Genomic DNA, 25,851 nt, shown 5'->3' with positions numbered 1-25,851 from the left:
GGCAGTACGGAATCTGCAAGTTTCTCGGGGATGATTGCCCCCACAGCTGCCACATCTATTGTCGTTGTCGCGCGGTCTCGTTGCAGTGTCTCTCAGTTGTCGTTGGGTTGTTGTTGTTTGTCGTTGTGATGTTGTCGGTTGGAATCGACGACTCGGTTCCGGCCCGTCGCTTCGGGATGGTTTTGCCGCCATTTTTCCGAACCGTCTGGTGACTTCAGCGATGTCAGCTTCCCATTGTTGGTCCACCTCCCCGCAGTCCACAAGGCCTTCTTGATTTATTTCGGCAGACGCGGCCATGCTATTTTGGGGGGGGTCGCGATACCCGGTGGATTCATAAGTCAAGAGTTCGTCGAGTACTTCTTGCAAGTCACCGGTGGGCTTAGCGATAATTCTGTTTTGTAGCTGCTCATCTCGCAAGCCCAGCACCACTCTGGCCCGAATTCTTATCTCTAAGTTGTCATACTTGCAACGTACTGCTGCTTCTCTGACTGCAGCAACGAATTTTTGAATTGACTCGCCCGGTCTCTGATTCCGTTTTTCGAAAATGCGCCGCCAAAAGAGTTCTGATCTCCTTGGCGTAAAGTGTACTTTTAATTTGGCCAATAAATCGGCATACGGAACGCTAGAAACCGGCAGTGGTTGACAAAGTCCCACAGCAACCCGATACACTGGTGTGCCGCAAATGGTTAGTAAGGCAGCCGCCTTTTTTCGGTCATCGGTTATGCCGTTAACGAGCAAAAACCCTTCGACCTGTCCCACATATTCTTCCCAGTCCTCTGGGAAGTTTGGATCGAATTTTTTTAAGGACCCAATTTGCGCCATTCGGGGGATTGTTGATTCCGCCGCGGCCGCTTGTGGTTGACTGTGAATTCTTTTTAAATTTGCCGCCTTACGCGCAGCTGTTCCGCTGGTCCTTCTCTAGTCCACCGTCTATCCCACCTTCGTCGCCAGTTGTTTGGTTCAGGCAGACGAATGACTCAGAGAGGTTAACAGCAAAATGGTTTATTCAATACACATATGTCAACTGTCAACTGTCACAATAACTCTGGCTTTTATACTAGAGCTGTTTAAACTGTATCCAATCACAAGTCCGGGTTTTCCCGCCTTTACAACTTTAACCAATAGTTGCACCAGAATCTCCCGCTTCAAGGAACCTTCTTTGCAACCAGCTACTTACATGTTTGCAACAAAGCTACTGACATAACATAAATATAATTTCTCAGGTCTATATAGAAGAAAGATTTTGCATTCTTCCAATTTCCAAATAAGTTGAATGGGAATGAAAAGAACTTTCTTATTAACTTCATTTTGCAGAGTAAGGCTTATTGCCAAACAAGGCCTACTTTGCCATGAAACAGAATGAGGCGGCCTAGTCAGCTAGCAGAGTTTTTGTAAAACAGTAGCATTTGTCAGACATCTGATTACCTGAATATTTGCTTATCATCCTTAGATGAGAATTTCATTCAGTTCAATGTCTGATAAATTAAACTAGTTCTTTGTTTTCATTACAGCAGGATAAGATGGAACTGCTGAGAATTTGGCTAGTACAATTGGTAAAAAAAATAGTTACTTAAGAATTTAATAAAATATATAGGGTTTTTTTCATAGGCAAAGCATAAAACCCTGGATATTTTTAAAAACTGAATGTAGGGCAGAATGGAAAGTGAGGAAGAAATTAAGATTTGTTCATTTCTACATCAAGGATACCACTTGTCCCCAAAATATCATGGTCATCTTCTGCATCCTGAAATTTTATTGTATTTTTTTAACCCTCAATGAAGCAAAATCAAACTCATCAAATTCATTTCCTGACATATTCTACTTTAGTGTTGCAGCCTAGAAATCCATATTTGAAATTCACTGTTGCAAGCAATGGCTTTTGTTAAAGAATTGGTATCAGATTCTATTTTGGACATTAAAAACCAGAATGTCTTATCTTTTTTAAACCAACACAGATGATAAGGCACCAGGATTTGTTACAGACCAATTTATTTATAAGAAAATGTGGAGAGTAGTGGAAAAAGTTGGCATTGATAAATCTGTGCTTTCTTTCTGATCCATAGGTATGTGATATTCTTTTCCAATATAAATTTGTTCCAGATTTAGCTGGCCTAATAAATTACAGCATTCTTTCCACATATACTCCCCAACCATTCATGCTTCTGGGATTAATAGGCAATGAAAATTCAGAAGCAACTTAAGTGGGAGGCAGCAGATTCTGTGTATTTAAACATACAATAGTTTATCATAGAAGGGTAAAGCCTACTGATTACAATTCAAATGTTGTATAGTAAGGATATGGATTTGGGTCAAGTTCTAAACACAACTTATACCAGATGGAAAGTAAATGGGGAAAAGGCTACTGGAAGAATATCACCAGAGTTACTGTGGATGCTGCCTTGTTTTTTGGTTTGAAATGTGTAGACAAATTGGGAAATTTAGGATGGGGGCATTTATTGCATTTCCAAACTCTCTTGCACCACTTTCTCCTTGTTGCTATGTCCATGAAGTCTTCAATTTCATATTCTAGAAAATGGGAAAGGATGGAGAATAAAGGAGAAAGAACTAGATGAGGAGTTCACCAGAATGATATCTATGTTTCCTTTTGCTTGAATTATCAAACTGAGATTCATCTTTCAATTATAAAATAACTTTGCTTATTCACAATTATATTGGCATGTACATATGCTGACATTTTGTATTTTTATAGTATCTCTAGGATTATCAAATTCACTACAAGAATCTTTTCCTATGCCCAAAGTATCACTTTGGTTATGAAATTTATATGAGGTTGACACACCTAATGCAACGCTGAAAGAAAAGATATTTGTGTGAGGTCATTCCTTGAATGTAAATACAAAATACATATGCATAAAAATAAATGATGGAATTTTGCACTATTGTCATAATAAGAAAGTTATTTAGGCAAGGAGCCCTCTGAAATCAAGGAGAGAGTCAGTCTCTTCTTCTGGAAGCAATGATAGGAATTTTACTGTCTGGGATTCTTGTAAGTAGTTCTGAGGATCCATTTGTGGCTTATTCTGAGTTTTCATTTTATTAAAAAAACTTGGGTCTTGGAACCTGAGGTTTCATTATAAATACTAGCTTTAGCGAAGCCAATTAATGCAAAAGGTCTCATGTAACTTAGGTCTTGTTGCTTTCAGTAAGAATTAATTTTAATGCTTCATTAATTGGATGCAGTGAGTCCTACTTTTGTTGAATTGACCTAACCTGTTATATTTAGAGTCAATCTTGTATACCCATATATAGGTGACAATGTTCACATTATTTTTCATGGGTCAGCTCTTAATCTCTTATCATTAAACAATTATACTGATGTTGATAATCTACAAGATGTAAGACTTCCAGATTTTTTTTAAATTGAAAGCTGATTTTGGTTTTAGCCACTGGTTATTTTTATATGTCACCCACCTTACTGCTAAATGTGTTTCTTTTTGTGCACCGTGGCTGACAGGGTTTCATATTTTAGACTGCAGATTTGAATAATCTCAGGTCTTCCTTGGGGAAAAGAAACTGTCACATTTTCTATATAATGAACAGTAATTTTGTGGCATGAGGAACTCTGTGTAGTATTACACTGCAAGGGGACTGGAGAAAGAAGAAACACAGAGAGACTGCATAATGTCAGCTACAGGTTATGACATCTCCTCTAATGAGCAACTGAATGGTAGATTTTGACACCTCTCTTGTTTCATTAAATATTAGCTTTGCCTAATTTTATACACCTTCACTGAATTTTCCTTGAGGAAGAAAATATATGTTTTCACCACATTTTAAGGGCTGCATATTTATGAAAGAACCATCATCAACTTAAGGATGATTTTGGTGATTGTTCATTATATATATATATATATATATATATATATATATATATATATATATATATATATATATATATACACACACACACACACACACACACACAAACACAAACACACACACACACATAAAGGGCTTTTTTTCTCATAGAACGCTCAGTACGGCATTCTGGCACCTTTTTTGCAAAAAAAAAAAAAGCTCCCTCTGAAAGCCTATTGCAGGGCTAGGCAATCTTGCCTCTTTTTTATGACTCGTGGACTTCAACTCCCAGAAATCCTGAGCCAGCCATGCTGAGGGGAAAGGGAGAGGTTTCCAAGCTGTGCCATGTTGGCTCAGGAATTCTGGGAGTTGAAGTCCTTGAGTCATAAAAGAGCCAAGGTTGCCTACCCTGCATTAGAGGAGGACATTAAAATCATTTACACGGTTACTTCTTTAGGAACTAAACTTTTAGAATCTAAAACAGCTAAATCAAAAAAGCCAACAGGAAAGAACCTCACATTTTTCATCTGCTTCTGTCTTTTGGAAGGTAAAATTAGATAACATAATAATCTATTTCCTATGTTAACATCTCTGCAATGAAATCAATAAAGGTAACAGAAAAGAAATGAGAAACATTTTTCTCAATGTAATATGTCTAATTTAGCTGATTCTATCAAGGAAAATGTATAGATATAGCCAGCAGACATTTAGGGAACCTTTATTTTTCATACACTGTTCAGATTTTGTTTTAGTGTCATGGTGATACACAATCAAATGTAGTCAGTCTTTTTTTTAATCCCAAAGCATCTGTTCATTAAATATAGTATAACAAAGTTTTGGATGATGGAATTATTTTTTAATCTAAGGATAACTAATGATAACAGCTCTTAAATCTGTTATTTTGTTTTATTTTTGCACAAAAATTGTATAATTTGCATTTGCATTCATTTACAAGTAGAATATGTTGTTAAAATGTATTGGTGTTGAAATAATTAGTGCACACATATGCCTAAAACCAGTTTATTGCATTTGGCAATTGTACTAAAACAAAATCTCATTGACAACCAATATAATTCATTTAATTTGAAATCAAGTGAAAAATTGATTTAAATTATTTTATGAAAACAAATTAATGGCAATTCTTTTATAAGAACTTGCCTCAAACAAAATGAGTTTGACATGCCTGCTCTAGATAGTTGAATGCTCCAAAATAAATTCTAGACCAGGCCTGTACATGCAGCCTACCAAGCACCCTTGGACAGAGCACAGAGGTGTTTTTTTTTAAAAAGTAATAAAATCACCACCACTGCCCTGAAAGTCATGTTGCCTAGTGCCTCCATGGCTTACCATGACCACGAGCTCCAACACTGTAGATGCTCCTCTAGTCACCAAATCACTGATTATCCCACCAGCATTCTTTTGCAAACCACAAAGATTTTTAATTTATCAGTGTGGGCCTTTCCCTTCTACAAGTTGCACAGACCTCTTCTAGATTTTCCTCTTGCCTTTCTGAGTTAACTGCTTGGTCTGTCATTGAGCAAGAATTGACTTTGTAGGGAAGCATATTATATTTGATGTATATTTAACATATGTTCTACCTTTATTTACTGATTATATAATATTTGTATGCAATCCACATGGCGAGGTTTGGGACATCTTACAATATTTTTAAAATCATAAGATTAAAACATAAAAGCAGGGCTTTTTTCTCATAGAACGCTCAGAATGGCATTCTGGCACCCTTTTTTGCACAAAAAAAAGCTTTTGCACAAGCTATGCTACTCCCTCCATTGGCTGTCAAAAGCCTATTGGCTTTCGAAAGCCAATAGGAATTGCTGCTGAGCGTGCCAAAAGACCTGGCCGGCAAACATTGCACCGGCAAATTGTCTGCAGTGAAGGCGAGTTGGCAGGAACTTTGCATCCCTCCCTGCTGCCCAACTACACCATCTCAACTAGGTAAGTAAGAGAGGACAAGGAGTGGAAGGTGGGTTCTGCGGAGTCCATGTGCACTCCTTCCTTGTGCTCACCCATGTCAGCCAGGCTGGTGGCCTACCAGGTGCTGGACCTGCGCCACCATCACCTCGCCCTGTGCACCTAAGTGGCCGCCCTGCATCACCTGGCCTGCACTGCCTCTGCCGCCCACCCGGCGCAGCAAACAATTCCAGCTTAATAAATCAAATCTGGATGTTAAGACTTGGTGGAGCAGTGGGCTAATGCCTCCTTAAGTAACACCAGCTGCCTGCAATTAGTGCAGGTTCGTGTCCCACCAGGCTCAAGGTTGACTCAGCCTTCCATACTTCCGAGGAAGGTAAAATGGGGACCCAGATTGTTGGGGGCAATAAGCTGACTTTGTAATAATGCCGCTGGGGTGTGTGTGAAAGCCCTAATAAGCAGGCATATACATAGAATGAAGGCTACTGCTAAGCTTGTAAGCCGCCCTGAGTCTTCGGAGAAGGGCGGGATATAAATGGAAGTAAAATAAAAAATAAAATAAAGAATTCCTTTATTGTTATTAGCATAACTTTTTAATTTTTTTTCAAAATTTGTTTAAAGTTTGTTAAAATTTGAATTTATTTATGAAAATGATATCTTACTAATAGACTCTTCAATAGATTTATTCTTTCTCAAAATAAAATTCCATTGTATTTAAAAGGACATAAAATATTCCTTTGCCAGAATCCTGGCAAACTTTCAATAATTTCCATTATGTATGTAAAGGTAAAGGTTCCCCCACACATGCGTGCTAGTCATTTCTAATTCTAGGGGCCGGTGCTCATCTCCGTTTCAAAGCTGAAGAGCCAGCGCTTCTCCGAGCACGTCTCCATGGTCATGTAGCCGGCATGACTAGACGCCAAAGGCGCACGGAGCGCTGTTACCTTCCCACCGTAGTGGTCCCTACTTTTCTACTTGCGTTTTTATGTGCTTTTGAACTGCTAGGTTGGCAGAAGCTGGGACGAGTAACAGGCGCTCACTCTGCTACGTGGCACTTGGGATTCGACCCGCCAAACTGCCGACCTTCTGATCGACAAGCTCAGCGTCCTAACCCACTAGAAAAAGTTAAATTATAATGCTAAAGAAGCACCAAAAACATAACAATAACAAATAATAAATAGAAATTACTTTTCAGGTGTTCTCAAGAGAAATTGTAAAGGCTTCCTAGTTTCAATTAGAATTGCTTGGGGACTGAGCAATGGAGGGAAAAATGATTTTATAGAAGGAATTGTATTTCATTCCCAACCTCAAGATTAATATATATTTGGAATTCTATTACTAGATTGTATCAGCATAAATCTAGCAGAAGGATGAGACCCCTTCTTTTTCTCTGTTTATGTCCCAAGATGGGAATTTAATAGAAATCACCAGATGATCAGTGGAGAATCATAGGAGCTATGCTTATTCAGTCCAAAGTTATTAGCTTTTGATGGGCAGCCATGCAGAGCACCTTTCATTCTTTCTTTTTATAAGAATTTAGCCAATCATTATCAGTGAAAAGGAATGCATTGGTTTGTTATATAATTTCTGGTCTATCCTTCTGTACAATCCTTACCCCTGAAACAGATGCTTCATTATCTAAAATTATGGTAAACTTACTTGTAGTTAAACAGATGCCTCTTCTGTTTAGCTAAAGCTAAAACAATGGGCATTTAATCTTTCCTATACAGTATATGTGTTTTTCTATATACACAGGATATGCCTCTTCCTCAACATATATTTTGCTATATGATATATTCACTTGTTGAAGCAGCATTATTTTCTTTCTTATATTATCTTCCTTCATTGTAAACTTATAAGATAAATAATCCAACAAACATAATGATAGAAGCATGCAACCAACAATAAACACACAAAATTTCTCCAAACAAATCTGACATATTTAATTTGGCTTCTAAAAAAGCTGTTGTTGAATCATATAATTTTCTTGTTTGGCAGATTTTCAAAGTTTTCCTGATATAGACTGATCTGTAATTTCAGTCCCCACAGCTGTGCTTTAGTATTAATTCTGTCTGCTCATGAAACCTATCTACATAATAAGAAATTGAAACTATGGCTTTTTATGTTTTTTTCCCCTGGTTCATTTTGGAGTTAAGAAATACTAAGCCATGTAGCCTATAAGTGGGGTAAATAGAAAAATACAGTAAATACTTAATGTACAGTACATGATGCCCTTTAGCTGTTAGAACCAGTGTCTAGAATGTCTCTGTTCCCGGTGGGTTTTTTAAAAAGCTCCAGATCTCTCGGAGGGAGATTAGAAGCAGAGGTGCCCAGCTGAGCAGCTCAGGATGGCGGTTCGAGCTGCAGAAAGCAGGAAAGCCTAGGAGAGAGCTGGGTGAAGGAGACAGCCCATTATGGCGGCCGTGAAGAAATGACAGCTGTCAAAAATAGCGGTGAGACAGCGATTCATCTAACCTGGCAGAAGAAACACTCAGCGAACTCCTGTAAAGTGTTCCGGATGGTGAAATCTCTCAAGAGAATTTCACAGAAGAGAAGAGGAGAGGAGAGGCCCCAGAGCGAAAGGGGAATTCATCTCCCCTGTCACATAATGGCGAGAAGGAGATGGGGGAAAAAAGAGATCTGACCTTAAAGCATCAGGCTCACAGGCTGTAAGGACTGGAGATCAAGGGTGGTTTCTCTTTCTGGCTCTTGCAGTAAAGCCAAGAAGGAGTTTAACAAAAAACAAAATAAACTTGCAGAGTGACAGTGCGGACTGAACTGAGAGAGCAGACATCTTGTAGAAAAACTAATGACCAATTAGTATTAAAGGAGGGAAGAGTGATACTCATAACTTAAGAAGTGAACTATTTGTTTCAAAAAGTTTCTAAAACAAAAGGGATAAATAGTAATTGTTTTGAGAATTTAGACCAATAAGAATTAATTGAATATAACCTATGGTATGATTGATTTGGAAGAGACTAATTAGGAACAAAAAGTTGAATGTTTAAGGAGGGAGAGAAAATCTATTTCTCCCCTTGTTGTATATAATAATATTCATAACTGAACTGACTGTGAAATCTGGTTTTTATTGTTAAAGAATTGAATAATATTGGTTATATTATTGTTATATGTTTTTATATAGAAAAGTTAGGACTGTTTGGAATATAGATATTTGAAATTGATTAATAATGATTATTATGTTTTAGTGTAATAGGTGTAATAGGTTGGATATTGTGTTAGCAACAAAATCTAGCATTGTTAAAATATAAGGCACTAGTGATTATAACCTCGGAAGAATGATAAATTCCCCAGGTGAGGTGGAGGGAAAGACAAAGATTGTGTATAAGTGGGAGGGTTGGCTGATGTCATTTAGAAAGATGACAAGCATCCCAAATCTCACGAGAGTTGGGACTGGAAGAAGGCAGATGACCCAAGCCTCATCAGCAGAATTAAGCCCAGCAGGGCAAAGATCTATAGTGGAGATGATGCCGCGGGAGAGAGCAAGCTCACTTACAAGCAATATTACAATCCATGCAAGAGGTTATGTTGAGAAATCATGAGGATTTTAAAAGAGAAATAGGTGAAATAAGGAATGATACTGGAGAACTCAAAGAAAGGATGGGAGCAATGGACAGAAAATTTGAATGTTTTCAACAGCAAATATTGAAAAATGAACAGAAATTATTAGAAATGGAGGATAGAATGAATAAGGAGGAAAGAAGAGTAGATGAAATGAATGAAAAACTTTTGCAAGCAAATAAAGAGTTAGAAAAAACCATTATACTGCTTGAAAGTGAGAAAGCAGATCACTATTTACGTTTCCAAAACGTGAAGGAAGAGAAGGGGGAGGACCTCCCAGAAATGATGACGGACTTGCTAGCAAGGGCCCTAGGGACAGGGAAATATGAGATGGCAAATGAGATTGATGAGATATATAGAATTCACACAAATTACACGAGAAGAAATAACTTACCCAAGGAGGTACATATCAGATTTGTGAAGAAGTCAATTAGGGATGAGATTTTGCACAGAACAAGGGATGACCCAATAGAATATAGAGGTAAACAACTAACTGTCCTCAAACAAGTCCCTAGGAGGGTAAGAGATCTGAGAAGGCCCTACCAACATATTACATCAAAATTAATAAGACAAAATATTAATTTTAGGTGGCTGATGCCGGAAGGGATTGTGACCTGGCAAGAAAAGAGATATAGGTTAGATTTGATTGATAAAGCAGAAGAGTTTTTCCAGCAGCATCTAGGCAATGAAGATGAACTAGAAGAAAGAGAGTTAAGAGAAGGGAACAATGCAGAGAGATATAATAGAAAGACACGGGAATCACAAGACAAAGAACAGGAAACAGAGAGAAGAGAAAAAATGAGAATGTACCATGACAACAATGATGAGTGTAGACACAAAGAAGTTAAGGAAGATAGACCGACAAGGGCAACAAGATCAAAATAGAGGCAGTAATATAGAAATATTAACAGTATTATCATTAAATGTGAATGGACTAAACTCCCCAGCTAAGAGAAATATAATTTTGCATAAGCTCAGTAAGAAAAATTTAGATATAACAATTCTACAAGAAACACATATAAAGACTCAAGATCAGGATCTATTAAACTATCCTAAGTTAGGAATTAAATTTGTATCGCTTTCACAGCAGAAGAAAGGAGGAATTGTGATATGTTAAAGAAAGATTCCCAGCAAGACAAATTTATCGAGATGAGGAAGGTATGTTAGAGATTAAACTTGTTTGGGTGACAATATTATATAATGGAGTAAAAGCACCTTTAAGGAGTTAAACGGTCTAAGGGTGTGGTTGTAATTATTCCACATAAAAGAGAGTTAGATGTTACACGTAGTTGCTCTTGTATATGTGTTTGATGTTAGTGTTTGGATACCTCTTGTTCTCTTGTTTGCTAACTTGATATTTATTCTCTCAAGAATCAACTGCTTGCTACAGTGTATATTGTTTTTGATATTGGTAAGCAGCTTTTGTATTTTGATACTATGTTTTTTATGGACTGACTTTTATGTGCATGATATTGGATTGATACTTGGACTATTTCTTACTGTGTTTCTTTTTGTTGTCTGAGTAAAAATAAGTTATAAAACTCGTGTTAGTGCATTACTGTTTGCCTAAAAGTCCCAGTACAACTTCCACTGTGTATTAATAATACTCTGTTAAACAAACCATTTTTTCTACAACATATTCTAACAATGGTTATGGGCCCAGATCCAGTGTGGTGCTGAGGACAGGCACAGTATTGTATTTATATTTCCTAACTGAGTTTTCAAATTCAGACAATGGCACAAGGACTATTCAATCCATTCTGCATTACCCGGCTTAATGGGTCAAACTACGTATCCTGGTCTACACAATGTAGTTTGCTATTACAAAATCAAGGTCTTTGGAAAATAGTCCATAATCCTCCTGATGTAACTGCCTGGGATCCAACTAATGAAGAAGATAACAAGAAGATTGTAGACTTCAATAAAGACAATGATAAGGCTTTATCTATCATTGGGCTAACATTAGGAGACCAACAGCTAGTCCATGTGCGTGGAGAAGAATCTGCTGCTAAATGTTGGGCTAAGTTGAAAAAGATTTTTGTTAGGGACAGTGTTGGTGCTCATATAAATCTTACCAGAAAGCTATTTAGAGCTAGACTGGAAAAGAATGGCAATATGTTAGCTCACCTTAACTTTATAAAAGCAACTTTGTTGGAACTGCAAGAAAAAGAACTTATTTTCTCAGAGCTTCACCAGGTTTACATCATTTTATCATCATTGGATGAGAGCTACGATGCCTTTGTATCGTCCTTGGAGGTTTTGTCCAAAGAAGACCTAACTGTTTCTTCAATAACTGGAAGGTTGTTGGAAGAATCAAGATATCGTATGGAGAGGAAACAGTTGAGAGAGCCATTGCAACAGGAAATAAAGAAGACTGAATCTGCTTATATTTTAAGGAAATGCTTTAATTGTGGGTTAAAGGGACATATTGCTAAGTTTTGTCAGAATAGTAATTGTCAGAGAAAGGAAAGCCATAGAAAGAATAAAAAGCTGATTAATGTAGCTGTAGCTAATAGAACTACTAATAACCACAATTGGTGGGTGGTAGATAGTGGAGCTACACACTGTATTTCAAAAATAAAAAGGGATTTTGAGAATATAAGGTCTAGTGAAAAATATATTTCTATGGCTAATGGCTGGAGAGTCAAGGTCTCTGGAGAGGGTAAGGTTTACTGTTCATTTTTAAAACAAAATTTGGAAATGCTATATGTTCCCAGATGTGATTATAATCTATTATCAGTTAAGGCATTATTGGAAGCAGGTTTTAAAGTTACTTTCCAAGGGGAGGAATGTCTTATTCAAAAGAATGAAGTGAACTTAATAGCTAATATGAAAGACGGTTTGTTTGTAATTAGCAATGATCCTATTATAATGGCTACTACTTGTACAAATCAAAAACCACATGATGAATGTATTCATTTATTACATAGAAGATTGGGTCATGTGAATTTTAATACACTAAAAAGAACTGTAGCTTTGTCTAATGGGTTTAAGTTAAAGGCTTGTAAGAAATATCTGCAGTGTAACGTATGTGGTAGAGAAAAGAGCAGGGCAGCACCAGCTAATAGGTTAGATGGATTTAAAACCACAACTCCATTAGAACTGGTATTTATGGATTTGATAGGTCCTATGTGTCAAGGTAAAAATCACCTTTGTAGAGGGCGACGGACCGTGCTTCAGAGAATGCATGATATGCTTGCAGGAAGGCAAGAAAAACACGACGCATAATCTTACTAAATAACTTTTACTTACAAAAATATAAAAACTAAATATATATTATAAAGAGAGCTAGCTGGCTACATTCTAACGTAACAGACAGTAACAGCAAAGTGAAAAAATCAATACAGATAACAACTCAGAACTTTCTCTAGACATGCGCAATAAACAGACTGAAACCATAACATAGCTAGTCATATGGGATTCACTATGGTTACCAGATAAGTTATCACAACAGGTGCAGAGAGCAGGGGAAAATGTACAGTTAGAAATGAACTTTCTGACGAACAAAAAAAACACGTGCAGTGACATTCCCCTTCTTTCGTCAGCAAAGTGAAGACTCAAGTAAGGCACATCTTCTCACGCAGATACTCATGCTGGGCTGTAGGAAGTGGTTTGTTCAGCATGTCAGCAATTTGATCACGTGTAGGCACATACTGTAATGTCACAAAACCTTGTTTCACCAGTTGCCTTATGTTTTGATATCGGATGTCAATGTGTCTGGACCTTGAACCTGTAAAACGTGTTTCAGAAATATAAACCACAGATTCATTATCTTCCATCACTGTGATTGGTCGAATCGGATGTGTCCAGATATCTGTGATTAAAGCATCAAACCAGGTTAAAGAATTGCATGCATCAGACACACAAGCATACTCAGCTTCTGTAGAGGAACAAGAAACAAGATTCTGTTTACGCACATGCCAGTAAACAGGACATCCATTTAAAAACATCATGTAACCTGATGTACTTTTCCGTGACTTCTTATCACTCGCCCAATCTGAATCTGCAAAACAACATAACTCTGCATAGTCAGTATGTGTGGGTTCCAACAACAACTTCATGTCTTTGGTGTGTTTTAGATACCTCAATAACTTTTTAACACATGTCCAATGAAACTGTTTTGCCTTGCCTACGTGTCGTGATAAAAGATTAACACTAAGTGCAATGTCGGGTCTAGTCCAACTACTAATATGCAGCAGCGACCCAATGACTGAGCGATATAGTGTTTGATCTTCGAACTCAGGACTTGGTTCATGTGCCAAAATGTGAAAATCAGTTTGCATGGGTATACTCACAGGCTTAGCGTCCTCCATGTTACAGTGATGTAACAGTTGTTCAATCTTCTCTTCTTGTGTGAGACTGAACCCCTTCTGAGTTTTGGCAATTTGAACACCTAAATAAGTGTTAATACACCCTAAAGACTTCAACGTGAAAAACTTTTGTAAAGCTTTAGCAAAAACCTCACTCATCTGCTTATTTGGACCAATATAAACAATATCATCGACATAAACAAGAATTATCTCATACCTATTACCGGATCTTTTGGTAAACACGCATTCATCTGTTTCGGACTTAATAAAGCCCATTGAATTTAGTTTGTCAGAAAGACATAAGTACCACATTAAACCAGACTGTTTCAGACCATAAAGACTTTTGTGTAGAAACCAGGTATCCCCTTCTTGCTGTCTGAAACCTGGAGGACCTTTCACGTAGATGTCTTCATCAAGATCAGCGTGAAGATAAGCCGTTTCAACGTCGAACTGGAAAACTTCCAGGCCAAGGATAGTTGCAGTGGCTAAAGCAATTTTCACACTTTCAGTCCGCACTGTGGGTGAGTATGTATTTGTATAGTCCTCAGGATAACATTGAGCGAAACCCTGGGCTACGAGTCTGGCCTTGTACAACGACTCACCATTCGGCTTCTTTTTGATCCTGTAGACCCATCGAGTACCAATAATTTTCTTGTTTGCTGGAGGGCTTGCAGGCGTAAACACTTGGAGTTTCGTTAGACTGTCCATTTCAGCCTGCATTGCCTCAAACCATTTATCTTGTTCTGATTCAGGAAGATGTTTGATCTGTGTGAACTTCTCAGGTGGAAGTGTAACATTACAAATCAAAGGTACAGGTGTTTTTGTTACTTGCCACGAATACCGTTTTGGAGGGATTCCCTTTGTGGACCTCTTGGAACGTCTTGGGTCAACCGTCCATTCTTCTTCTGTGTCGTCCTCGTCTTCATCGTCGCCAGCAGCAACATCAGCGGCTTGCGAAGACGGAACAGTAGGTTGAGAAGAACTCGTGGAAGGAACATTCGCCTGTGAATCTTGATCATCAGGTTGCGTGGCGTCAGCAACATCATCTCTAGGAAAATAAACTCCAGGATCGTTAGAATGAATCCTGGACCAGTCAGCATCTTCCCCATTTCTGCGTTCTGCCACCCCATTTTCAGCTGGAGTATAAGGAGCAGATGTCTGATGTACTATCCCATTCTCACGCATCCAGTCCTGGAAACGCTGCGACATGAATTCAGCACCACGATCACTCTGGATTCTGGCAACGTTGACGTCGAATTGGGTATAGACAAGACTAGCAAAGTCTTTAAAGATCTGAAAGGTCTCAGATTTTTCTTTCATAGGATATACATATCCATATCTAGAATAATTATCAATGATTGTCAAGAAATATCTTTTACCACCAAGTGTGGGTGCAAAAGGACCAACTATGTCAGTGTGTACCAAATCAAAAATGCGTGTTGACAGGCGTGTAGCGCGTTTTGGAATTGCTGCTGCTTTGGATTTGGCTTTCTTGCAGACAGCACAGTCCAAAAACACCTTACACCCCTTTAGATCCAAACCTCTTGCGAACTCTGGCATCTTCTTCAGAACACGGAAACTGGCATGACCCAATCTTCTGTGCCACTTATGGATACACCTGGAATGCAAAGGTTTACCTGTTACTGAATTCTCAACATTAGCATTTTTGTTAGGAACCCCAGGCTTGCTGTGAGCAACCTGTGTCTTTTTTGTATTTTTATCATTATTAGGAACCTTTGGAGTAGCAACAGGATCTCTCTCTGGGACGTCTCTCTCTGGGCCTGTGCTTTCCCTTTTTGGAGCTTGTATACTTGCCTGCTCTTGCTGCTTAGGCTTTGGTTTTAAGTAATAAACACCACCAATCAACATGGTTTCAGCAACAATATCTCCGTCTTTGACTATATAACTTGCTTTTTCAAGATGGTGGACCTGAAAATGAGAAAACCTAGACAAATGACTCTGACTAAGCAAATTACTACTGGCAGACGGAACGTAGTAAACGTTTGGAATGAGAGCATCAAGCTCTTCAATGTAGACAGTTCCTTTTCCCATGACCTGAACAGGATGATTGGAAAAAGAGTAAAGTTCACGAAGTTCAGGTTCAGGCTCGTGCATCTCAGTGTAAAGCTCTTTTCTGTAGGTAACATGTAATGCTGCTCCACTGTCCAAAGTCCAAAGAAGTCGTCTGTCGTACTCTGGTTGAGGCTGTGGATCGTTGGTCACAACCAATGTGACAAGTGGAGCTTGTGAATCACGCCTGGAACCACGACCACGACTTTGTCGTCTGCCTCTACCTCTGCCTCCTCTGGAATCTGTTCCTCTGGGCTGGTATGTGACGGGCGCTGGAACTCGTTGGGGACAATCCCGGGTGGCATGTCCCACACAATTGCAGATGTAGCATCTTGGCATTCTTGGAACGTAGGTCCTTCCACGGAAGGCACGCCTCGCTGAAGCTCTTGATGCAGGTGGTTCCCTTAAATGTGGCGCAGCTTGCATAAGTGCCTCTTCTTCGGCTAAGATCCTGCATACATGATCCACTGTGCGTTGAGCAATAGGCACTTGATTAATCTTGGAAATAGCATCTTTCCACTCATGATTCAAAGAATTGATGATAATGCTGATCATTTGAAAATCATCAATAGGATAGCCTTTTTCACCCAGTTCTTTTCTAATACCTTTCATTGTAGTCAAATGTGCTCCAATATGTTCACCAGGTTTTAATCTGGAACCATGGAACTCAGACAAAAGCAAACATGTAGACTCAATTGATGTAGGCCGATAACATGCCTCTAACTGAGTCCAAATTTGTTGGGCAGTTGCATCTTGTGAAAACGTGAGCTGCAATTCAATGTCCATTGACATCAATAATGTTGTGCATGCTCTATTATCCAAGTCCCATATGTCAGGAGTCCATGGCTGGGCAGGAGGATTAAACACCATCATGTGAGTACCTTCTCTGCGTAACAAAAGTCCAACCTCACTGACCCATGCCCTGTAATTCTGTCCTGACCTCTTTAATTTTGAATCACCAGCCAGTGGTACAATGGAAGGTGTTTGATGAGGAATATACAACTGAGGTACTGGCTGTGCAGGTTGTGTAATCCGACCATAACCTGCAGGGGGCACCAGTGGCATCTGTGCCTGGACATGCGGCAGTTGCATTGAAGCTGCCGGTAGTCTTGGTGCTGGCTGTGACTGTCTTTGAGCTGCTATTCCACCCTGGCCAGCAGGAGGCGCTGGCGCTGGGGCTGGTGCATTAGCATAATCTGCAGATGACACTGGCCTTCGCATATGAGAACCCGGTGGCAATTGCATGTGGGTTAAATATGGCTGTGTTCTGCCAGGTAGAGGGACTTGCATAGAAGCAATATTAACAGGAGAAGCAATAGTAACAGGAATCCTAGCACCATCAGGGACTGGAGCCTCAGATAATGGCAGAAATCTTGTATCTCTGAGCAAAGACTCCTCCATAGACAATTGCGAGAGTGAGAGCTCCAATTCATGTCTTAATGCAGCTTCACCAGTAGATGGTGCTATAACATTTGCTTCAGGCATCACTGTGGCTCTGTATGTCCTTTGGGACAGCCCATAATCATGTGACATAGGAGCCTCCGGTTCCCAATCGTCTTGCATGACACTCAATAATGGGCGTGACTTTGGCTTTGGGGAAGAAGGAGGCAATATGGCTTCTCCTTGTGGGTGTGGCAATATGGCCGGTTCATGCTCATAATTCCTCTCATATTGCTGAACCATTGACACATATTCCTTTGCCTGCTGCAAACGCCTTTCAAAAACCCCAATTTGTTCACAGTAGCCTTGCATAGCCCTATCTCGCATAGTTTGCTTGAGGCTTGAAGGAGCAGAAGGAATTTTCTTCGGCTGGACTTTAAGTTTCGCTCCAAGCCTTTGAAATTCATCTTGAGCCCCTGGAGTGGGAACATTTCCAAAAACAGCTGCCAGGGAGCTTGGAAAAGTAGAAAAAGGAGTGACTGACCTTGCATCGTAGACAGGAGCAGGTGCGTCTTCTCCAAGGCATGTGGCTGAAGCTATCGGAGTTCTTAAAGTTGAAGGGAGCTGCCCCACAGAAAGACCCCTTTCCAGCCGTGGCTTCCTTCCTGACATGTTTCAGCAGTTAATCACTGCTGCCTCACTAGCACTAACTAACTGATAACAGCCGCAGAAACATGCATCTCCAAAAACATAAATCAAACCATCCTCGATACCAAAATGTCAAGGTAAAAATCACCTTTGTAGAGGGCGACGGACCGTGCTTCAGAGAATGCATGATATGCTTGCAGGAAGGCAAGAAAAACACGACGCATAATCTTACTAAATAACTTTTACTTACAAAAATATAAAAACTAAATATATATTATAAAGAGAGCTAGCTGGCTACATTCTAACGTAACAGACAGTAACAGCAAAGTGAAAAAATCAATACAGATAACAACTCAGAACTTTCTCTAGACATGCGCAATAAACAGACTGAAACCATAACATAGCTAGTCATATGGGATTCACTATGGTTACCAGATAAGTTATCACAACAGGTGCAGAGAGCAGGGGAAAATGTACAGTTAGAAATGAACTTTCTGACGAACAAAAAAAACACGTGCAGTGACACTATGAAACCCAGTTTAGGGGGTGCTTGCTACATATTAAATATTCTAGACCATTATAGCAGATATGGGTTCTGTTATCTCCTTACGTCAAAAACTGAAACTATACAAACAATATCTAATTGGCTCAAGTTTGTACAAAGGAAAACTCAGTTAAATGTAAAAACCATAATAACAGACAATGGAACTGAGTTTGTTAATAAACAGTTCAATGAGCTGTTAGTTTCAGAGGGAATAGAGCATAGACGTACAGCTCCTTATAGACCTCAGCATAATGCATTTGTTGAACGGAGGGGCCAAACATTGCAAGCTATGATTAGATCTATGATTGAAGATTCTGGTTTACCTGATAGCTTATGGGGAGAAGCAGCAAAATGTGCTAATCATATTTTAAACAATGTGGTTAGTTCAGCTACAGGTAAAATTCCTTATACCTTATGGTATAAGAGAAAACCAAATCTTAGTTATATTCACACATTTGGGACACCTGCTTGGGTACATATTCCAAGTTCAATAAGAAATAAAGGAGAACATAGAGCTAAACAATTATTTTTTGTTGGCTATGAGTTAAACCATAAGTCTTATCGGTTCTGGGAGAAAGGTACTAAAAACATTTATTGTAGTTCTAGCGCTGTTTTTCAAGAACAGTCAGGCTGGGAAAGGGTAGAAGATATTGTATATATTCCTCAACAAGATTTAACTAACTCCTCAAATGAAAGTGATAAAGAAGAGGAGAAACCTGCTAGAGAGATCAAACAAGAACCACTGATAGTGGAGACAGGAGAGGAAGAAGATAATAATGTAAATGTACCTATAAGTCCAATAATTCTCAGAAGGTCTAACAGGGAAAGACGACAGCCTGATCGTTTCGAGGCAGGTTTAATTTGTCAAATAGACATTGAACCTTCTAATGTTGAAGAAATAAAAATGTATCCTGAGAATGAAAGAAAGAATTGGAAAGTAGCTATGGATAAAGAAATAAAGTCTTTGCAAGATCTTAATGTTTATCAAGAGGTTAAAATACCTAAAACAGAAAAGTTAATTGGATGTAAATGGGTTTTTAAACTGAAAGAAAGTGTTACAGGAGAGGTAATACATAAAGCAAGATTAGTTGCTCAAGGATTTGCACAGAATAATAGTGACTATGATGAAGTATTTTCCCCAACGTTAAGAGCTTCCACTCTTAGGGCTGCTTTAGTTTGGGCAGCAAATAAGAATTATAGTATAAAACATGTAGATATTGAAACTGCTTATTTGCATGCAACATTAAACCATGATATATATATGAAAGTTCCATCAGGAATAGAAAGTAAGGTAGGGTACTGTTGGAAACTGAATAAGAGTTTGTATGGTTTAAAACAGTCAGGTTATGAGTGGAATAGATGTTTAGTAAAAGAGTTAAATAGTTTGGGATTTAAAGCTAGTATTGCAGATCCTTGTTTATTTATAAAACAGCAAAATAGTGAATTATCATTGTTATTATTATTCACTGATGATATTGCTATTATAGCAAAAGATGAAACAGAAACTGAAAGAATAATTTCAGGGTTAAAAAGAAAATTTAGAGTAAAAGATCTAGGAGCTATTAGTCATTATCTAGGGCTGGATATTGTCAGGACTAGTAAAGGATTTAAATTGTCTCAAGCTAAGAAAATTAATGGTTTGCTGAAACGTTATAATATGGAAAACTGTAAACCAGTAAAAACACCTATGGTTCAAGGTTTTGAGAGTTCAGCAGATAACAGCAATGTCTTTGATAAAAAGATATATCAATCATTAATAGGCAGCTTGATGTATTTATGTAACTGGTCAAGACCTGATATAGCATTTACAGTTAATCATTTAGCTAGATATTGTGAGAATCCTACAACCAGATGTTGGCAAGGTGCGAAAAGAGTTTTAAGATATTTGAAGCACACCATACATTATTCTCTATATCTAGAGCCAACAAAGGAATTGGAACTAAAAGCATTTGCAGATGCTAGTTTTGCATCTGATACTGTAACCAGGAAATCCACTTCAGGATTGGTTGTATTATTGGGAAACGCTTTAGTAGGATGGAGGTCTAACAGACAGAAGCATATAAGGTTATCAACAACTGAATCCGAATTTTCTTGTTTATCTTTATTATGTACTGAGCTATTGGTATGGAAACAATTATTGTTTGATATGGGTTTAAATTGTAATGAACCAATAAAAGTGTATGAAGACAATCAAGCAGCTATAAAATTAGCAACTAATGCTGCAGTGAAAACTAGATCAAAACATACGGATCTACGGTATCTAAATGTCAGACAATGTGTTAAAGATAATTTGATTAAACTGGAATATTGTGCAACTGAAGATAATATTGCTGACCAGTTTACTAAAGCTCAGGGTGCTATAAAGCATAAATCTGTTTGTGATATGTGTAATTTGAGATTGTAAAAATATATGTATAATATGCCACCCAAAAGGGGAGATTGTTAGAGATTAAACTTGTTTGGGTGACAATATTATATAATGGAGTAAAAGCACCTTTAAGGAGTTAAACGGTCTAAGGGTGTGGTTGTAATTATTCCACATAAAAGAGAGTTAGATGTTACACGTAGTTGCTCTTGTATATGTGTTTGATGTTAGTGTTTGGATACCTCTTGTTCTCTTGTTTGCTAACTTGATATTTATTCTCTCAAGAATCAACTGCTTGCTACAGTGTATATTGTTTTTGATATTGGTAAGCAGCTTTTGTATTTTGATACTATGTTTTTTATGGACTGACTTTTATGTGCATGATATTGGATTGATACTTGGACTATTTCTTACTGTGTTTCTTTTTGTTGTCTGAGTAAAAATAAGTTATAAAACTCGTGTTAGTGCATTACTGTTTGCCTAAAAGTCCCAGTACAACTTCCACTGTGTATTAATAATACTCTGTTAAACAAACCATTTTTTCTACAACATATTCTAACAAGGTAGAATATTGATTATTGAAATTTCCTTGAACAAAAAAAAAGGTCGCCCTGGTAGGAATTTATGCCCCCAATGAAAAACAAAGACAATCTTATAAGAAACTGCATAAGGTTATTGCTGATATGGATTATGAGAACATTTGTATAATTGGCAATTTTAATGCAATTATAGACAGAGAATTAGATTACAAGAGTGAGGAAGTTAGGAAATGAACCAGGAGAATATTACCCGGTACTTTTTCTAAAATTGTGGAGGAATTAAATATTCAAGATAGTTGGAGGGAGAGAAATTTGAATGAAAAGCAATTTACATACTATTCAGGGTGGCATCAATCATGGTCTAGAATTGATATGGTCTGGACAATGAAATAACTATATTCAGATATTGATGATATAATAATAGATATTAATACTTGGGCAGATCATAATCCCATTGTAATTAAATGGAAAGAACAGAAGACAACAACAAGGAGGTGGACTCTTAAAAAGGCAATCCTAAACCAAACAGAATTTAAACATAAGATGGAGGAACAAATGCGGACATTCTTCCAGATAAATAAGAAAGAGGAGACTAGCACTCAAAATTTATGGGATATGACCAAAGCAGTTATGAGAGGAACTGCAATTGTGTATATGGCCAATGAATATAAAAAGAAAAGGCAATATTGAAAAAGTTTAGAGGATGAACATAAAAAATTAAAAATAGAACTACAAAAAACCCACAATGTAGAGATTTAAAACAACAGTTGGATTTAAATAAGTGTAAATTGAATATTATAGAAAAGGGAGAATTGGCACAAAAAATAAAAAGCATTAGACAATTTTTTTTTGAGCAGGCAAATAAACCTGGGAGATGGCTGGCCTATAGATTGAAAAAACAAAAAGATAATAGATGGATTAGTAAATTACGTAATCAAGCAAGGGAGATAGTACATCAAAATGATGGGAAAAAATGGGTGACATATGAATTCTATAAAAATCTTTATAAAGAGGAGGAAATGATCACTGAGGAAAGAATATCACAATATCTTATGAAAGCAGACCTACTGAAGGTTTCAGAAGAATTTCAAAATATATTAAATAAAGATATAACAGTTCAGGAAATTATGGAAGCTATTAAAAAACAAAAAAGTAATAAAACACCTGGCCCTGATGGACTACCGTCTGAAATATATAACAACCTCCAAGAACTTTTGGTCCCAACACTATTGGATTTATTTAATGAGGCACTAAACAGAGCAAAAATTCCAAACTCATGGAAAAAAGCAATCATCTCACTAATCCCTAAAGAAAACTCTGATTTGACCTGTATTAAAAATTATAGACCCATTTCTTTACTGAACACGGATTAAAAGATTTTCATGACTATAATGGCAGAAAGATTAAAAAAATATTTAGCGGAATTTATTCATACTGACCAAAACGGCTTCTTGCCTAAAAGACAAATTAGACATTACGTCAGGATCATACTAGACATCTTAGAATACTATGAATTTCATAGCAAAAAACAAGTGGCATTAATTTTTGTTGATCCTCAGAAAGTCTTTGATAATGTCAAATGGAATTTTATGTTGACTCAACTCAAACAGATGGAATTCGGAGAAAAATTCATAATATGTGTAAAGCAATCTATTCCAAGCAAGAGGCAAAAGTAATCATAAAAGGAGAATTAAAAAATAGCATTCAAATACAAAAAGGTATGAGACAAGGCTGTTCACTATCTTCTTTATTATTCATTCTTTCTTTAGAAGTACTCACAAGAATAATCTGAAAAGATAAAATGATTAAATGATTAGAAATCAGAAAAATTTAAACTACAGGCTTATGTGGATGATTTAGTTTTCATCTTGGAAGACTCTTTAGAATCTGAAACAAGATTATTACAGGTGCTGGAAAATTATGGAGCTGTTGCGGGATTAAAAATTAACAAAGAAAAAACTAAAATGCTCATTAAAAATATGTCCAACTTACAAGAGACTGAATTAGTAGTAAAAATTGACATCCAGACATCTAAAAGAGTAAAGTATTTGGGGATTCAACTATCAGCAAGATGTACTACACTTAAAAGAGAAAATTATGATAAGTTAATGGACAAAATTATAGTAGACCTAGATAGATGGAAAAACTTGCAGCTCTCTTTTATGGGAAGAATAGCGACAATCAAGATGAATATACTGCCCAAATTACTCTTTTTATTCCAATGTGTACCAATTAAATTAGGTAAGGATTTTTTTTGAAAATTTAAATAGAGTTACATCTAAATTTATCTGGCAAGGTAAAAAACCGAGAATCAAGTTAAAATTATTACAGGATGCAAAGGAAAGAGGAGGGCTCGGCCTCCCAGATTGGGAAAAATATTATCAAGCAGCAATAGCGGTATGGATAAAGGATTGGATACATTTAAGGAATAGAAGACTACTAGCCTTAGAAGGTAATGGCATGCAAATTGGGTGGCATGCTATAATGTGGGATGGAAAATATAGGGCTCATTAGTATTTTCAGAATCATCATATTAGACAGGCACTATTAGATGTGTGGATAAAAATTAAAAAAATTAACTATATAGAAATTCCCAATTGGCTATCTATATTAGAGATTTTTATGCACCCCAAATTTATAAATCTAGGAAGTGTAATTACATATAAAGATCTCTTAGATGAAAATGGAGACCTGAAAACAAGAAAAAGGTTATCAGAAGATGGTGTAGAGTTGGAATGGTGGGCATACTTACAAATACAGTCACAATACAGAAAAGATAAAAAAGAACCAGGGATAAAATTAGAGCATACACAATTAGATAAAATTCTTCTAGGAACAGAAGATCGATTGATAAAAAGATATATCAATATTTATTAGAACAGGATTTATTAGAAGAACAAGTAAAAGAAACAATGTTAACCTGGAGTAAAAATTTTGGTTATATTGACTTAGATAATTGGCAACTACTATGGGATAGAAATAGGAAGTTAATGCTAGCCACCTCCTATAAAGAGAATTTGTACAAGATGTTTTATAGATGGCATCTTCCCCCTACAAGGTCAGCAAAAATAGATAAAAAAATCTCACCAATATGCTGGAAATGCAGAAGGCTTCCAGGGACTTATTATCATATGTGGTGGGAATGTTCAGAAGCGAAAATATTTTGGCAGTGGATTAAAAATTGGTTGGAAGAAATATTACGACAAAAAATTGATTTAAAACCAGAAATCTTTTTATTAGGGATTATTAACGATAATCTCAGTAAAGTATCTCTCTACTTATTAGTACATATCTTAACCGCAGCAAGACTGGCATATGCCCAAAAATGGAAAAGAAAGGAAACACCCACTGAAGAAGAAATAATAGATAAAATTTTATCCTGCGCGGAAATGGACAGGTTAACTCTAGAGATCAAAAATAAGAACGAAATGGAGTATTATGAAATTTGGCAAAATTTGTACAATTGGTTAGAGTTAAGGAGGATCGCTGAGATGAACATTGTTTGATTGGTTGATAATGTAAGGATTTTTTGTTAGCATCTATATAATGGACATAAATGAAAGATACGTAAATATAACGCTGAGGACTGAATGACCGTTTACTAAAAAACCCGACAGATCTTATATGTACAGTTTTTTATACTCTGTCCTGTTATAGATTGTATTTTAGGTTTTTGTTATTTCTTTCTGTAACATAAGATAATACTAATAGTAGTGTTGTAGCTAGGGAAGTTGAACCATGTCCACTTTTATTTTTAAATGTATATTTAATAAAATTTTCAAAAAAAAAAAAAAAGAAAAGGAAAAGAAAAGGAAAAAAAATCAGTGTTAAAAAAAAGCAATTTGCTTTGTCAACTGGTGCTCGTAGAGTCTGATAACACCCATTGGCTTCTGTGGAATTGTGTCCCACCCTCCAAAATTATACTCATGTTCAGGGTAAAACAGATCACTGCTCAGTCGGTGTATTATTAAACCTGAAATGTACTGTCAATCAGCTGTAAGAAATAATGCATTTATTTTTGGATTATATCTCCTATATTATAAAAATCCTGTATTTGTAAATTAAAATCTTTACACACACACACACACACACACACACACACACACACACTGAAATAGTGGATCACCTTATCAGCAAAATCTCACAAACTGATTATCTACAATTTCATGATCGAGTTGCCAAAATCATGCATTGGAAGCTTTGCCAGAAATTTGGGTTCAAATGCAGCAAAAATTACTGGGAATACTAAATTGACAAACTTCTTGAAAATGACCAGGTCAACATCTTGTGGGACTTTTAAATCCAAACAGACAGACATCTGGCCCACAACACACCTGACATCCACTAGTGTGGAAAAGAAAAAAGTCTGGTTCATTGATATTGCAATACCAGATGATGGACAAATTGAACAGAAACAAGTAGAAAAAATAATGAAATATCATGATCTGCAAATTGAAGTTGAGCGATTGTGGAAGAAGAAATCAATGGTTGTACCAATAGTAATAAGAACCCTTGAAGCAATACCCAAAGGGTTACCTAGCTACGTGGAAATTTTGAACTTATCCGACCTGAATATTCTGACTTTGCAAAAAAAAAAACACCACCTTAATCAGAACTGCTTATATACCCAGATGTTACCTTAATGGCTCTTAGGTCATTGGTTAG

The sequence above is a fragment of the Vipera berus genome (genome assembly GCF_964194415.1).
Source record: "Vipera berus genome assembly, chromosome: Z".
In the NCBI taxonomy this organism is placed as follows: Eukaryota; Metazoa; Chordata; class Lepidosauria; order Squamata; family Viperidae; genus Vipera; species Vipera berus.
This window is presented reverse-complemented; position numbering follows the sequence as displayed.